Consider the following 14026-nt stretch of genomic DNA (forward strand, 5'->3'; position numbering starts at 1 on the left):
CTCCGGGCGCTTGAATGGGAAAACGCGACATTGTGAAAGTTCCGCGGAGACAAAGGGCCAGGGCGCGCACTACTTGCGTCCATTGTTGGAAGTTACCTGGCAGTCGAGTTTATATCGAGCGATAGAATTGCCTTAATCGGGCGCGCGATCAACTATAAATCTCTCCTCCGCCCTGCGCGGATCGCGCGATTTGTGAGAACATTACGGACTGTTCTCTCGCTCTCTCTCTCTCTCTCTCTCTCTCTGTCTCTCTCTTGGTGAGCGTCGAATTTTCGTAAATTATTCGCCGCATTTTTCGGATCGCGAATATAATCGGATCCCGGCGGCTTAATATTAATAAGCAACGCAATTAATACAAACGTGGATTACATGGGCGTTGTGCGCGGCGTTATTGCCTGCAAATGAATGCGATTAGTGTCGAACATGAATCGAACGCGTTAACGCAAAACGCAATTTTCGGACGCGCGGACGAACAATCGCGAGATTGCACGTGCGGAACAGGTTCGACGCCGATCAAGGCTCTCTTAAAGTAAAACAAAATCCAGACTACGAGCACGCGTTCGTCTCGCATAAAGACGCGAATGCAATTAATTCTGCATTTCATCTCGAATTACGCTCACTCGTCGCGAGTCTATTAAGCGCGTTACGTAACATATTCATCGCGATTCCGCTTCGCGTGGCTGCTCGCACAGTCGCAACGTCCAAATCGGTCGGTGATGCGGTTTCCCACCCCCTCGGGAGATTGAAAAGTATCTCGGCAACCGTTTTCAGAAAGTCAAGCGCGGACTCCGGGGAAGCGGAGGAGACGGAGAGACGCGCCAGAGATGAGATATCAAAATTGTTTTAAAGTCCCGATCGAGTTGACGAGTCTTTACCACCGCGAGGGGTCTCGAGAGACGGATTGAGAAGTCCTATCGAGGGCGGCGGCGGCGGCGCAAGTTTTACCCCTGCCGCCTCTCCCCTCGCGACACCGCCGGAGACAGGATTCCGGAGCCTTCCGTCGCCGAAATAGGGTGGTATACCCTCGAGCGACTCTCTCCGCGCCGCTGCTTCGCCGCTCAGCAATCCTCTCATTTACGGGAGTTACCGCGAATTTCGCGTCCTCCCTTCCCCCCTCGCGCACCCCCGGATCGGCGTGTGGATGGATAGGACGGGATGTCTTTCTTCATCCCGCCGCAAACGTTATTTGTCGGCGGTGTAAGCGGTACAACAAGAGGGAGCCGCGCCACGTTTCGTCGGCGGGGGTGGCTCGACCGCGAACGTCGAACTCGGCAAGGAAGGGCAATTTGTTCGTCCAAAATTGAGTATATTTTTTTCTTTTACGCGGCCTAGCCCACGTAGAAATTGCCGAGGTTGTTTAACTGGCCCAACATTGGCCTAGTATTGGTAGCCCAGAGTACGGCAGCGGCGTTACACTCCAGTGTCGGATCTGTACTGGCACAATACTGGCGGCCAGTACTGCAAAGAGTTGGCAGACAGTCTTGTCCCAGTACTTATTAAAAACCCGGCCATGTGACGGGCCATTATAAAATACAGACATGGACCAGTACTGGTTGCGAGACGGGCCATGCTTCGGCAACCGACACAGACCCAGCATTCGACTACATACATTGCCGATAATATATAACTAGCAACACAGGCGCGCGCTATAAATAAAATAAGAAATAAAAAAATAATATAATAAATACAATTGTCAATATAACCGCACTGACAGCCACTATGACATTCTGACATTCGCAACACGAAGTTCAAGTCACACGAAATTCGTCGCGGAAAAGAGACCTCAATATTCGATAAAAAAGAACTTCACGAAGTTAACACGCCTTTTTTAGAATAGGATTATAACAATATATTGATTCACCAGCGACCGATAGATGGCCAGATCAGGCGTGACGTTCTCGCTAGAAACATTTGCGTTATCACGTATAAATAACCATCCGGAAAACCGATTTAACATCTTTTTCTTTTAAACGCGATATTAATTCACGCGACATCTACAAAATGATTTTACTAATGTTGTTTGCATTAGGCTTTGTTTATAATATTTAAGTCACAAATACAAATAGTACAAAATACATATTATATATATAAAAAATACATTAATACATTAATTGGTCCACTTCTATGCCCAATGCGGGTGCAGTTATTTACCGAATACTGGTCCATATATTATTGCCAGTGTCGGATCAGTACTGGCAATTAAGTACGGCATGGCGTTACACTCCTGTGTCGAATCTGTACTGGCACAATACTGGCGGCCAGTACTGCCACGATGGCAAACGGTACAGTCCCAGTATTGGACCGTTTTGAAATTTCTACGTGGGTACCTTCAAAATCTAGTCTTGGTATTTAGACGGATACACTTTACGCGTACGAGAAAACGTTTTCGCTGGCTACGAGTTGGATTCTTCTCATCGCGTAGCAATTTACTTGGTTTCGATGGCCACATGCGCGCCGCGCGATGTATAACAAATTACGGATCTCGCGAGCGCGTCCATCTTCCGTATTCATGAGGGTCGGCGCATCTCCCCTGTCGGACATTGTTGGACTTTTACACGTGTCGTCATTACGACCGGCCGCGAGTAAAAGCTCCGCACCGCGTGCGAGCGAGGGTGGGTAGTGCACCCCATCGAGAGGTTTTATGTTTATGGCGTGGCCACGCTACACTTCTAATTGTGAGCTCGCTCGCCACCAAAACCGCCGATGGGGCCCGCGTTCCGCCACCGGAACACCCACCTAGCGCCATTTCCGGACCCGTAAAATGTACTTTGTATGCAAACGCGGCACTAAAGGCGCGCCCGGTCTCCTCGTTCGTCCGTTTATCCAGCCGAAGAGGATTTTACCCCGGCGTGTCCGCGGAAAATGGACGGCGTAAATTGGGTCGAATATTGATCCGCCCGAAAAAGCGTCCGAGCGAGCGATACCGTCACTCGATATCGATTCGCCGCCGCTTCCGGAGACTTACGAGGCTTCCTGTCGCAAATCTGCAGTCGAGCGGCGAATCTCGGTTCACTAGAATGAAGAAAAAATTGCATTCCGAATGGACTCGGGATCCATCCAGTCTATCAGTTATTTTTGCCAGTCTCGCGCGAGCGCTCGCGGAGGATTTCTGATGTAACGATTGCGGAGAGATATAGATAATACGTTACGCGCGCGCGTAATGACGGGCTTTCACCCGCGGATAAACGCAGGGACGGTTTCCGCGTTGTTGTCTGAAGCAACAAACTTGAGGCTCAGTCGACTTAAGTCGACTCGAAGCTGCGGATTCTACGGACTACTATGCGTTGATAAAAGCCGCGACGTATCTCCCGGAAAACAACGTTGATCCTCGAACGAAGCGACGATTCTCCTCGATCCTCGCTCGGCAACTTTGAGGTCGGCATCCCGCGTTGGTCTAGCGTATCCCGAGAGAGCAAAGGGCAGCGGTCCGGAAAGGGAGCGTGGCCGCGCCGAGTGGCGGTGAGAGTGGAAAAAGTTGAGAAAGCAAGCAGAGAGTGAGAGCGCGGGAGGGGGGAGGGGGTGGAAGGGGTACGGGTTAGCGGCGAATGCTCAACGAATTCGTACAGGAACCTTTTAGTCCCGGCGGGACCGCGCCAGAACAGATTATCCGTCCATTATTTCAGGGTGCGCGCGGTGGTAGGCCGAAGGGGAGAACAAAGTCGGTAGAGAGTGGCGGGACGGAAGGGCAAGCGGACCCAGCGCAGCGGCGACTAGGGTCGTCGGTGGTCGGTTTGATAAAGGGCGCATGGAAAAGGGATGCATCTCGCGAGTTGAGGAACGCGCTTGGAAATCCTCCTTTGATGACGATCAACAACGACGTAAGCGAAAGTCGACGATAGCCCCGCTACATCCCGCGAGTGCTCGCGAGTGGCGAGGCGCGTCACCCTCGCGCGGCAACGAGAGAAAGGGCGCAATTAATACGGTCGGTCCAGCTTTCGAAACTCGCGACTGCGCGCACCGAGCGCTCCCTCTTCGTCCTCTCGCACTTTCGCTCTTCCTCTTCCTCTCTTCCTCTTTCTCTCTCTTTCTCTCTCGATCGCCCTCTCGCCCTCTTCCTCTTTCGCGCACCTACACACCACCCCCCGGGCCACCGTCACCCTCTCGCAGCGGCGGGGGTGGCTCTCGTTGGCGCGGTCCCGAGCCTCTCAGTCGCGCCGAGAGCCCGCTTCGCTGCGGGGTGACCTCTCCTCTTCTCGGCGAAGGTGTCTCCTCCGCGCCGGGTCCTCCTCTCGGAGTCCTCCGCCGGGTGCTCGCGCGAGCGGATGGCCGCGAGTTGATCGAGAAAGTTAGTCCGCGCGACGATTGAACGACGACAGGAACGAACGAACGTGTTCTCGCTGATCCGCCGCGACGTTGTTGGATGATCCTCCTGATCCTCCTTCTGTTGCTCCTCGTTCGAGGATCTCGCCGCTCCTCCGAGCTCCACCGGAGAGATCCGCGGGAAGCGGCGAGTTCTGCGTGCGGCGCCGGCACACGTAACCAGAGAGTTTGCAATCGATCCGCCGAGACGTCCCCGGGGCTCGAGTTCATTAAAGTTGATTAAAGTTCGCGCTCGTCGGTGTCGGTGAAGACGAATGGAGCACGTTTGTATTTACCGTGCGGGACTCTGCTGGCACGAAGGGTGTATGCGCACGTAGAGCTCGGTTGGTTGCAGCGAGTGGAAGCGAGGACGTCGCGTCTGAGTGACAAGAGTAGAGAGACTCGAGGCTTGAGACTTCAGAGGTGCGCGTGGACGCCACAAAGAAATCTCCAATCCCAGGTCTAAAGCGTGCTCGACGGAGTGTTTCGCACGGAGGATTCGCCATCCGAGAGAGATATCTCGATTCATCGCGCGCCGAAACACGCAGACGACCACGAAGAGCGCGAGGCAAGTGCTCCTCGGCGCATTTGCCAGCGCGTGTCGGCGTGAGGAGCGCCTCGAGACTGTTGCATTCCTTGCGCGATCTGCTTCGAGAGGTACCTTTGATGACTCTTTTCCACGTTGCCCGTCGGGAGTTACCTTATTTCGCCACGAAGAGTGCCTAAGCGTTCGACTGTCAGAGTCGATCGTGCGCGTGCGAGCGACTCGACTTTGCAATTAAAAAACTCACAGTACGGAGGACGATTGCCCCGCGTGTCCTTTGAGACGAGTCTGGATCTCGAGAGGGAAAGGGAGTGACCGATCGATCGTCGTAATAAGGGAGCTTTTGCGTAGAGGCGACGGACTTGAAGCACGCCCATCGTGCCGGAAAAAGGACGCTCTCGCGGAGAAAAGTGGACGACGACCCTCGCAAACGGCCCTTCGACGTCCATGATCCTCTCGGGAGAGGGCATCGAGGCGCGCGCGTAAGAAGCCTCGTGAGGGAGAGAGCGTCCTAGAGACAAACGAGCCCTTTTCGTCGGGGAGAATCACGGCCGGGCGCCGCTCTTGGATCCCTCTCGATCGACCATCGGGAGTACGCGCGGCAGCCAGCAGATCCCGCAGGATTAATTCGGCAGCGTCGTTAGATAGGGATCGTTCCTAGGTATTCCGGACCCGCTCGCCATTCGTCGTCGACGTGGTGGTCCGTCGCTTGTAATCGGCTGCTCGATCGCGAGGAGTGCGAGACACTGTCCGCCCGTAACGAAGGACACAATTAATGGCCCGCCAATTAAATATAATTAACTCGACGGTTAGAACGCGGTGACCCCCGTCCGCCAATTAGCGCATTTGCACCTTGTCGATCATCACCGGCGCGGCGGCGCGCCGCCGATCGAGACAATAAAATCAATCGCAGGCGAACGATCGACGATCGCGATCAACGAGAGGCTTGAAGCTGAAGAGAACGAAGCGAGGGACGGAGCGGAGAACGAAGAGAGGGAGTGAGCTCCGGAGCTCGAAGAGGAGTCGGAGAATCGAGATAACGCGTTAACGAGGGACGATTAAGGGCCGCTCGAGATCGATAACGTGTCGTTGCCTTGGGAGGTGCTTGAGAAGGGCTCCTCCTCGGCAGCGCTTTTCCACGTGACCACCTCTCGATAAAGCGGTCGATCAGCTTCCTCAGGTCGATTTTTCTAGCAAAGTACGTGAACCGAACGCGAAGGGAGGGAAAAGGGAGATCTCGTTAAGAATATCCGAAGGGATGCCATGAGCGTAGTAGCTCTTCAACCTGCGCCGATTATCGTCCCGAAGAATCCTCGCAGCAAGCTTCTCGAACGATTCTCCGCGATTCGCTCGACACGATTTGTGTAATCCTCGGACCGATTTGTCTACCAGTCATCATCATCATCTCATCCGCCGACTGCGGACGCGAGAGCTCGGAGCGGAAGATGCGATTCTTCGCGGTCTAGTCGAAGCTGGGAGACTTTGGCAAGTCGAAGCAGCGAGGGGAAAAACGTCGCGAGCGGCGGGAGGGACGGAGAATGCCGGCAGGGTGCACGTGACGAACGGGGCTTCCCTCCAGATTTGCACGGTGAGTCTCCAAGCAGGATTTCACGAGAAGTAGACAAGGTAGCTCGCGAGTAGTTTGCGCCACGCCACGAAAAACTGAGACCAAGCGCGTGAATTTCATCCTCGTAAATTCCCGATTGCATTTTCCTCGCGGCGCGCGAGTGGCTCTCCACCTAGGCGGGCTTTCCGCGCGGGTAGCTTCCATCCACGCGCGCGTGTGTATTCACGACACGTTTGATTGAGGTTTTTGGTAGGTGAATACGCCGAGAGGAGACGCCGAGTAATTAATGTTGCAACATCGCGCAACGAGGCGCACCAGAGTCGCAGTTTCCAGCTGCGCGCTATTGATTCGAATAACGATCCAGATTAATTTCCCGGGAATACGCTTGGAGCCCGGCTTTGTTCCTCTTCAAAGAAATCACTCTCGTATAAACTATAAATTACTCAAGCAAGCAGAAATAAAGCTTTCTCTCTTTTTTTGTCCAGACCGTGCGTTAAAGAGCACACGGAAGGAAGCTGGAATCAGTCGAGCTCATTTTATACTCCAGATCCGCGACTCTTGCGGTTTTAAATTTATTGCAATTCAGCAACGACCGCGAGTCACATTCCGACCGCTTTCGCGCGTGCTCGCTCGGCTTTCAAGCGCGCTGCCGAAGCCGGCACGAGCCGAAAGGACGAAACGAGGCGCAGCGCGCGCGCGACTATCGATCTCGCTCGCAGCCGCGATTAATTATTTCGCGCGACGATAACGCCGCGCAGGAAGGCATTCGACTGTCCCTCGAGGGACAGGAAGCGCATTGCTGCAAGTTGTATGCAAGCTGCAGGCTTCTGCTCGCTCGGCTTTGGCGCGCCGCGCTCGTAAAGCCGCGCCGGAGGCTGCGCGTCGCCGGGAGCTACGGATTCTACGACGAAGGAGGCAATTTCGCCGCACCTGCGTCCGCGAGAAGACGCAGGCGGGTGGGTAGGACGAGTAGGTAGGTCGACCACGATATTAAGGGCCCCGTGTCCTCCTCGCTCATTACGCCACCTGAGAAAACCGCATCGTACGTTCAGGCTTATCTCCATTAGGCGAACGGGAATTACTCCGTCTCCGCGAGCGTACGTACGTCTATATAGTAATCCGCGAGCGAGCGAGCGAGCGTGTGCACACATATATGCGCGCGCGCACGTGTATTACCTACCCTCGTTAAAGCGGTAATCGGCCTGCTGGATCCCCCGAGTCTCTCCACGATTACATCTGCAACGATTGAAACTGTTCGGAGCAAGCGCTTGTTTGCTCCGTGGATCAATAATTACTTTGCAGTAATTTTAACCGGAAATTACTCCAGTTTTGGCGCTTCTAGGGTTTATTAGAAATCATTTGATTGTGTCCCTCCTGCCTCCGTGAAGTTTCGGAAGATGTATTTTCGTGGTGGCAACGTGAGTGCTTTTCCCCCAAATGACGGGAGAAAAGTTGGTCCCTGAGCGCGCGGTGTCCTAAAAAGCGTTTCTCCTTTAACGAGCCCGATCAGCGACAAAGTTGTGAGTTATGTGGCAAGTTTTCGGAGCCGGTCGATCCACGTCGCGCTTCATTCCACGCCCCGATATCGCGTTGCATAATAATAATGACGGCCAGCTCATCAGGAAGCCACCCGTGCTATTGACTGATACAAAACGGGGGATTACTCTGATTAAGAATTTTAGCACCTATGGCTGATCAGTCTCTCGCTCGCGGCTCCCCGAGCGGACTATTACGGTAATGGATTGCTTCATTTTCGGCTCGAGCGGAATCGTTTGTCTCTGATGAGTACGCGCGAGGTTGTTCAATTTTATTAACAATCTATGGTATTGAAAACAATTAATAATGGAAACACGCGAGCGTGTGTCAATGAGAGAAATGTAATATATTTAAATACGTAGAGATTAAAATGTATATATATATATTTAAACATAGAGAATTCCGTAACGAAGCGCACTAAATGTGCCAACGTTTTAATACTCGTTACCTACGTGAAATTTTAATTGTGAAACGTTGTACTGCAGGCTAAATTACGTTCAGCCATTCTGACAGACTTCCATCACACTGCGAATCAAATTTCACATCCGTCATTAGTGAAATTAATGAACTCCCGCATTAGAATCTTTATTATTATAATGGATTTTTCTTCCTCTCGGCGGAGTCTCCAGACTTCGATTTGGCAAAAGTTCCTATTACGTAACGACCTAGCGATCTTGTTACATTCAGGTTACATTCCATTGTTGGCTCGAGTATCTCGGCAAGCCAATCGAGGGCGGTGGGACCATTACTGCCTTTTAATTTAATAATAATAATAATAATACACGGGCTAACGATCGAAATAAATGGTCAATTATGTCGCCCGGCGGAAAGCAGTATTTCCTGAAGAGCGGAACTCGAAGCCCCGTTGCGAAATCGCGCTTGAATAATATAATAATTTCCCTTGACGATTTCGCGTTCACTTGACCAGGCAAAGCAGAGACAACAGCAGAGTCTTTCGATTAATCGAACGTTCGCGAGTGACGTTAACGGACAATCTACTACGAGGACCGATGATGAGATCCAGAGGCAGCGACGTGGCCGATCAGTTATTTTGCGAGAGTAACCATGTTTTCGTTCATCGGCGGTCAGATAAGCGTGAGAATATCGACATGCGGATGCCTCATTAACGCCTTAATCGATATCTGGGCGCCTATCGTAGTCGTAGTCGTCGTCGCCGGCGTCGGAAGAAATAAATGCACCCCCGCGTCACCCTGTGACCCGAAACCAGCGCTGTCGCAATCCCCGAGTATCCGTTCGCCGAGCAGGAAACGATAAGTCTCTGAAAATGGTCCTGTTTACAAGCTCTTTACGTGACGATCGAATTTTCCGAGACAACGCCGCGCCTCCGCACTGGAAACTGGGACTCTGCGTGGGACTTTTGTATCTGATATTCTGTGAATCTACATCTCGCCTGGAAATGAAAGAATTCGACGCGAGACGGGAGAGGAATCTCTTCCGACTTGGCTGAACGGATTCGCGTGCGCTCGAATTTTGTTCGCTGGCATTTCGCTGACTTCAGTTTTCAGCGCTATTAACCCTTTGCCTGTAAACGGGGGTCGTTTGTGTCCGGCCGAAAGCGACTATCTTCGGTACCTTAAAAACGGAGGAAGGGAGCCGCCTTGGACTATGTCGTGTAAAATTGTATCCAGACAGTGTACACACTCCCCAAGTTTAGTAAGCTTAGTCCACATACAGCCAGTACAGCAAGCAGTTCGAATTGCGTCTGGACGTAAACGACCCTCGTTTACAGTTAACGTATACCAAGTGTGTAGGTGAGTGACTTTTTCATCAACTCTTTTTACATTTTTTATAAAGATTTGTAATATATATTATTAGAAAATAAGTTTCAAGACAAAATCTTTAGTGTAAGTACACTTTTTAGCAGTAAAACATAATTATTTTTTCTCATATCAACAATTTTTATATGTAAATATTCTTTACTCAAACTATTTTTGTGAATAAAATAACATTAAAATTTAAAAGTATTGATTTTCTTGTAAAATACTTGTATTTGCATGCTTAAACAAATGTTTTAAAAATGCTTTTTTCATGCTCAAAAATTAAGCTTTTTTTTATTGTGCCATATTGCAATATTTTTTTATTGAAAGTATTATCCTTACGCTTTAATTTCCCGTTTGATTTTTTTATTTCGATAATTTGTCCCCAAATTATAATTTTTTTAACAAAATAGTACGTTTTCCGTGTTTTACTTTGTTTACATAAACACATTGTTTAAACAAACTATTTTTTACTTGGTTTTCCGATTGATTTACAAAATAGAAGAGTCAATATAACTATACGAATTGTTTCAGATTTATTAAAACAGTTTAACCTATTTTTTAATGAGGTGGACGTAAATGACCCCCGTTTACAGGATAAAGGTGCCATAAAAACGTTTACAGGCAAAGGGTTAATAATGCTGCTAATCCGAACGAGTCCGACGAAGATCCGCGATAAAATAAAAAATCGGATTCTTATTTCGTCAGCTCGGTCAGCTCCGCGATCACTTTATAAATTCTGCGTGCACACACGCAACCGCGTGGGGCGGAAAATACAGCGCTGTTAAGCCGGTCAGTCGGCATTAATCACGGCCGAATCGTCGCCGCGGCTTATTTTTCGTTCGCGTGTCGCAGCATCCGATGGCGGTCGGTTCACGCCCGCTTCGTAAATCGTCCGCGAACGACGACTTGGTGCGCCGTGAAATAGGGGGTTGGCCCTCGTGGAAACCCGCGAGCGGTGGCGGTTAAGCCAGTCACCAAGTGTATATTATATTATTTAAGGTGGAAGACAAGATTTAACGACAAGTCGATCTAATTTATGTGGTGACTGGATCGCAGAAATACGCGCGCGGCGGACTACGCTCGTTTGCGAGGCAGACGCCTCTGGAGACGTTCCAAACGGCGAAACGAGCGCACGCGAGCGCGCGTATCCGTGTTTCCGAAACGCTGCGCGATCGTACTATTCGAATATCCCGAGTGAACTCGTGCGGCACTCGGAGTTCCCGATACGGAGTTCTTGCTGTTCGAAATTCCGGAGCGCTTGGAAATGTTCGAGTGCACACCGAGAGATCGTTCGCGGACAATTGAACGCTCGACGTACGCTCGCATGTCGCGCGTTTCGTCGGTGCATTTCACGTATGGTAGTGTGTGTATTAAAATATAATAACGTTAAAGTTACGTATTGCGCCTGAAAAACTGGAGCGGTAGTACCTCGTGATTTTTTTACTTATTGCGCGATAATAAATTCAAACGCGGTTCTGCGCGTTAATGATTTCGTCGCGGTTGCAGCGTTTCGCGATGCGTTTTAGCGGAGTGCGTGCGCGAACGATATTTAAAAATTTCAAAGCGCGCAATCTGCGGCGATGTATCATGCGCGTAGCACGGATGCGTTACGTATCGCTCGACCGCCGAATTTATGCATCGACTCGCCCGCTTCCGGCCATTAATATCGCTCGTTCGTCCGCTCGAGAGAGAGAGAGAGAGAGAGAGAGAGACGCGCTCGCGTCGCGCGCGGAATTCTGCCCTCGTTCTTGTGCGTCGCGCGGTTCTCTTCTCGAATAAAAGCGAAGCGGTAATTACGTGGACGAGATCGTCGACCGCTGGCCTGGGCCGGCGCCAAAATAACCGGGATTTTCGCGAAAACGACGCCGAGTGACTAACGATTATTACATATTTATCGCTCGTTACGTTGTGAACTGCCTGCACAGTTCAGCACTCGCGCCCGCACTCGCTCGTACTCGCGTAATTAGCTCGCTACAAACGACACGACTATTACGTTTATAATAACGCTCATCACGGGATAATACAAATAATTGCTCGCGTTCGTTAAACCGCGCTTCTGCTTCGCCGACGAAAGCGCGACGCTCGCGGATACGCAATCGCGGACTTGCATTCGCGATTTCCGGAATTCCGAGCAGGAATTATCACGCGGCCCCTTCTGTATTTGTCGCCCCACGTTTCAACCCTTTCGAGCTCGCTCTCGAGACGTCGCGTCGCGGCCGAACTCCCGCGCGATCGCCTTTAACCCGACAGACAGCCTCCTCGGGAGCTTCGACGAGGATTTCCTCGCGAGTGCGTGTCTCTTCCGACTCGTCTCTCGCTCTCGACTCGACTTTTGTTTGCGCAATGCGCGGTTTCTCGAGGGGACCATCGAGGGGTCCAACGCCGCGACACCGTCCTCCTCAGAAAGAACAATCTCGGAGATCGAGCGCAGGGTCGGATTCGTGAGGTATATCCGCCGGTTTTGCACGATATAATGCACGGCAATCTTGCACGTAATCTCGCTCCACTGCGAGCAGCGCTTTAAGAAAAATAATATTACAACAAATTGTTACGAGAAAAACTCTTGAGCTTTGAAATCATCTGAGAAATTATTAACTGTATCTCGTGAAGCACGAAGATCAGCACGAAGATCAGATAATTTATAAAATCGTCACGCAAAGTGTTGTGAAATAATTCATCCAAATTCATGAACAAAAGGAACGTTCCGCAAGCGGGTAGACTGACGTGGCTAGAAAAATGGTACGCCGTCGAGATAAAAAAATATCAGTCCGCGGATATCAGAAATATCGCCGTCCGTCCCTGCACGAAACAGAGACAGAGAGAAAGAGAAAGAGATGGGAGGAGAGTCAGGCACAGCCTCCGCAATCAAACAGCGATCTGCGCCCCTTAATGACCGAGTGACTGTTGTTGCTCCTTGATTCGTTTCGCGGGGTGCGGCAGGCTCGTTCGCGTTGCGTGGGGTTGAAACAGCTGCGAGTGACACCCCTATGCGCTTGTATCCTGTGTCGCGGTGTTGCTTTCCACTCTTCTCTCTTCTCCTCCTCTCTCTCTCTCTCTCTCACTTTCGTCCCTTTGTCGCTCTCTCTTTCTCTCTCCCTCGCCCCCATACATAATTACCGCGACTACCACTCGCGTCGCGTCTGAAATTTGCATTATCGAGCCGCCTCTCTCGTGCGCGTCGGGCGGGGCCGGAATCCTGCCACGCGATTATTAAGGAATCAATCACACTCTCCCGCAGGATCGCCTCGTTGACCGGGGAAGAGACCGTCGCGAGTACCGTCATCGTACTCCGGCTCCATTGTGCTCGCTAATAGGATTCGGGGCTGTTTCGGAGCCGGTTACTTGGCCGACGTTATTTCAACGGATCGAGTCGTCGAGTCGTGGGAGATTATCCGCAGAAAATTCGGCCGACTTCCCCGCGTCTGGAGCCGCGGCGGAGTTTATTCAGCCGCCCGTTAGATGTGTATACCTTAGACGGGTAACTTTAACAATTAATTCGTGAGGATGCGGGATTTGTCTTTGAAACTTACTCACTTCCATTGTGCAATTTGTCTCCTTTTATTATACTGCATATATACACTGGGAAAAATGATTTGATTGTATCAACAAGACGTATCTGATAGAATGCATTTTGGTTAAACTAACCAAGAATTTCTAGTTATCACGATAGGACTGGATATTTTATAACTAGAACGTTGATAGACTGTACTATAAGAATTTGGTTAGTATTTTTCAGTTGGATCTATAAAGCTTCTAGTTATATTACACTAGACATAAGAACAAACGAAGATGCAATCAGAATTCTGGTTAATCGCAGGGCACTCCAGCAGCATTCTATTGTTTCGTGTCGTGCGTGTTGATGCATGTTCGGGAAACGGATCGGCACGGACGGCACGTTTTCCTCCTCTAGTGAAATGAAATTAGTTGGTGGAATGGCTGTGAAGTGATGGCGGATGAAAAAACGTGTTCTCTTCTTATATTTTTTTATACAGGGTGTCCCGTAATAATCGCCTAACCTCTCGTATGCCAATAGAGCAGATCGAGATGAACAGAAAAGTCCCATACCATTTTGCGATATTCGTAATAATAATCCTATACCTCGAGCGGCTCGGCACTTGCCTCCGCGCGCTCTGGATTCGCTTGACTTTAATATGCAATATTTCGATTATTATTGCGAATATCGCAAAATGATATGGGACTTTTCTGTTCATCTCGATCTGCTCTATTGGCATGCGAGAGGTTAGGCGATTATTACGGGACATCCTGTATAAATATCAACATGATATTTCATTTACAGCA

At 50.5% G+C, this 14026-nt stretch overlaps 1 protein-coding gene across 1 annotated transcript in view; it reads left to right on the forward strand.

Moving 5' to 3' along the window:
* The first annotated feature begins 4153 nt into the window (after positions 1-4153).
* Positions 4154-14026, forward strand: part of LOC105278796 — a 398031-nt gene continuing 388158 nt past the window's right edge. The window contains exon 1 of the mRNA XM_026974426.1: positions 4154-6431. The gene's annotated coding sequence lies outside the window, so the exon portion shown is untranslated. The remainder of the gene's footprint in view (positions 6432-14026) is intronic.

Source organism: Ooceraea biroi, chromosome 12 (genome assembly GCF_003672135.1).
Source record: "Ooceraea biroi isolate clonal line C1 chromosome 12, Obir_v5.4, whole genome shotgun sequence".
NCBI classification, from domain to species: domain Eukaryota; kingdom Metazoa; phylum Arthropoda; class Insecta; order Hymenoptera; family Formicidae; genus Ooceraea; species Ooceraea biroi.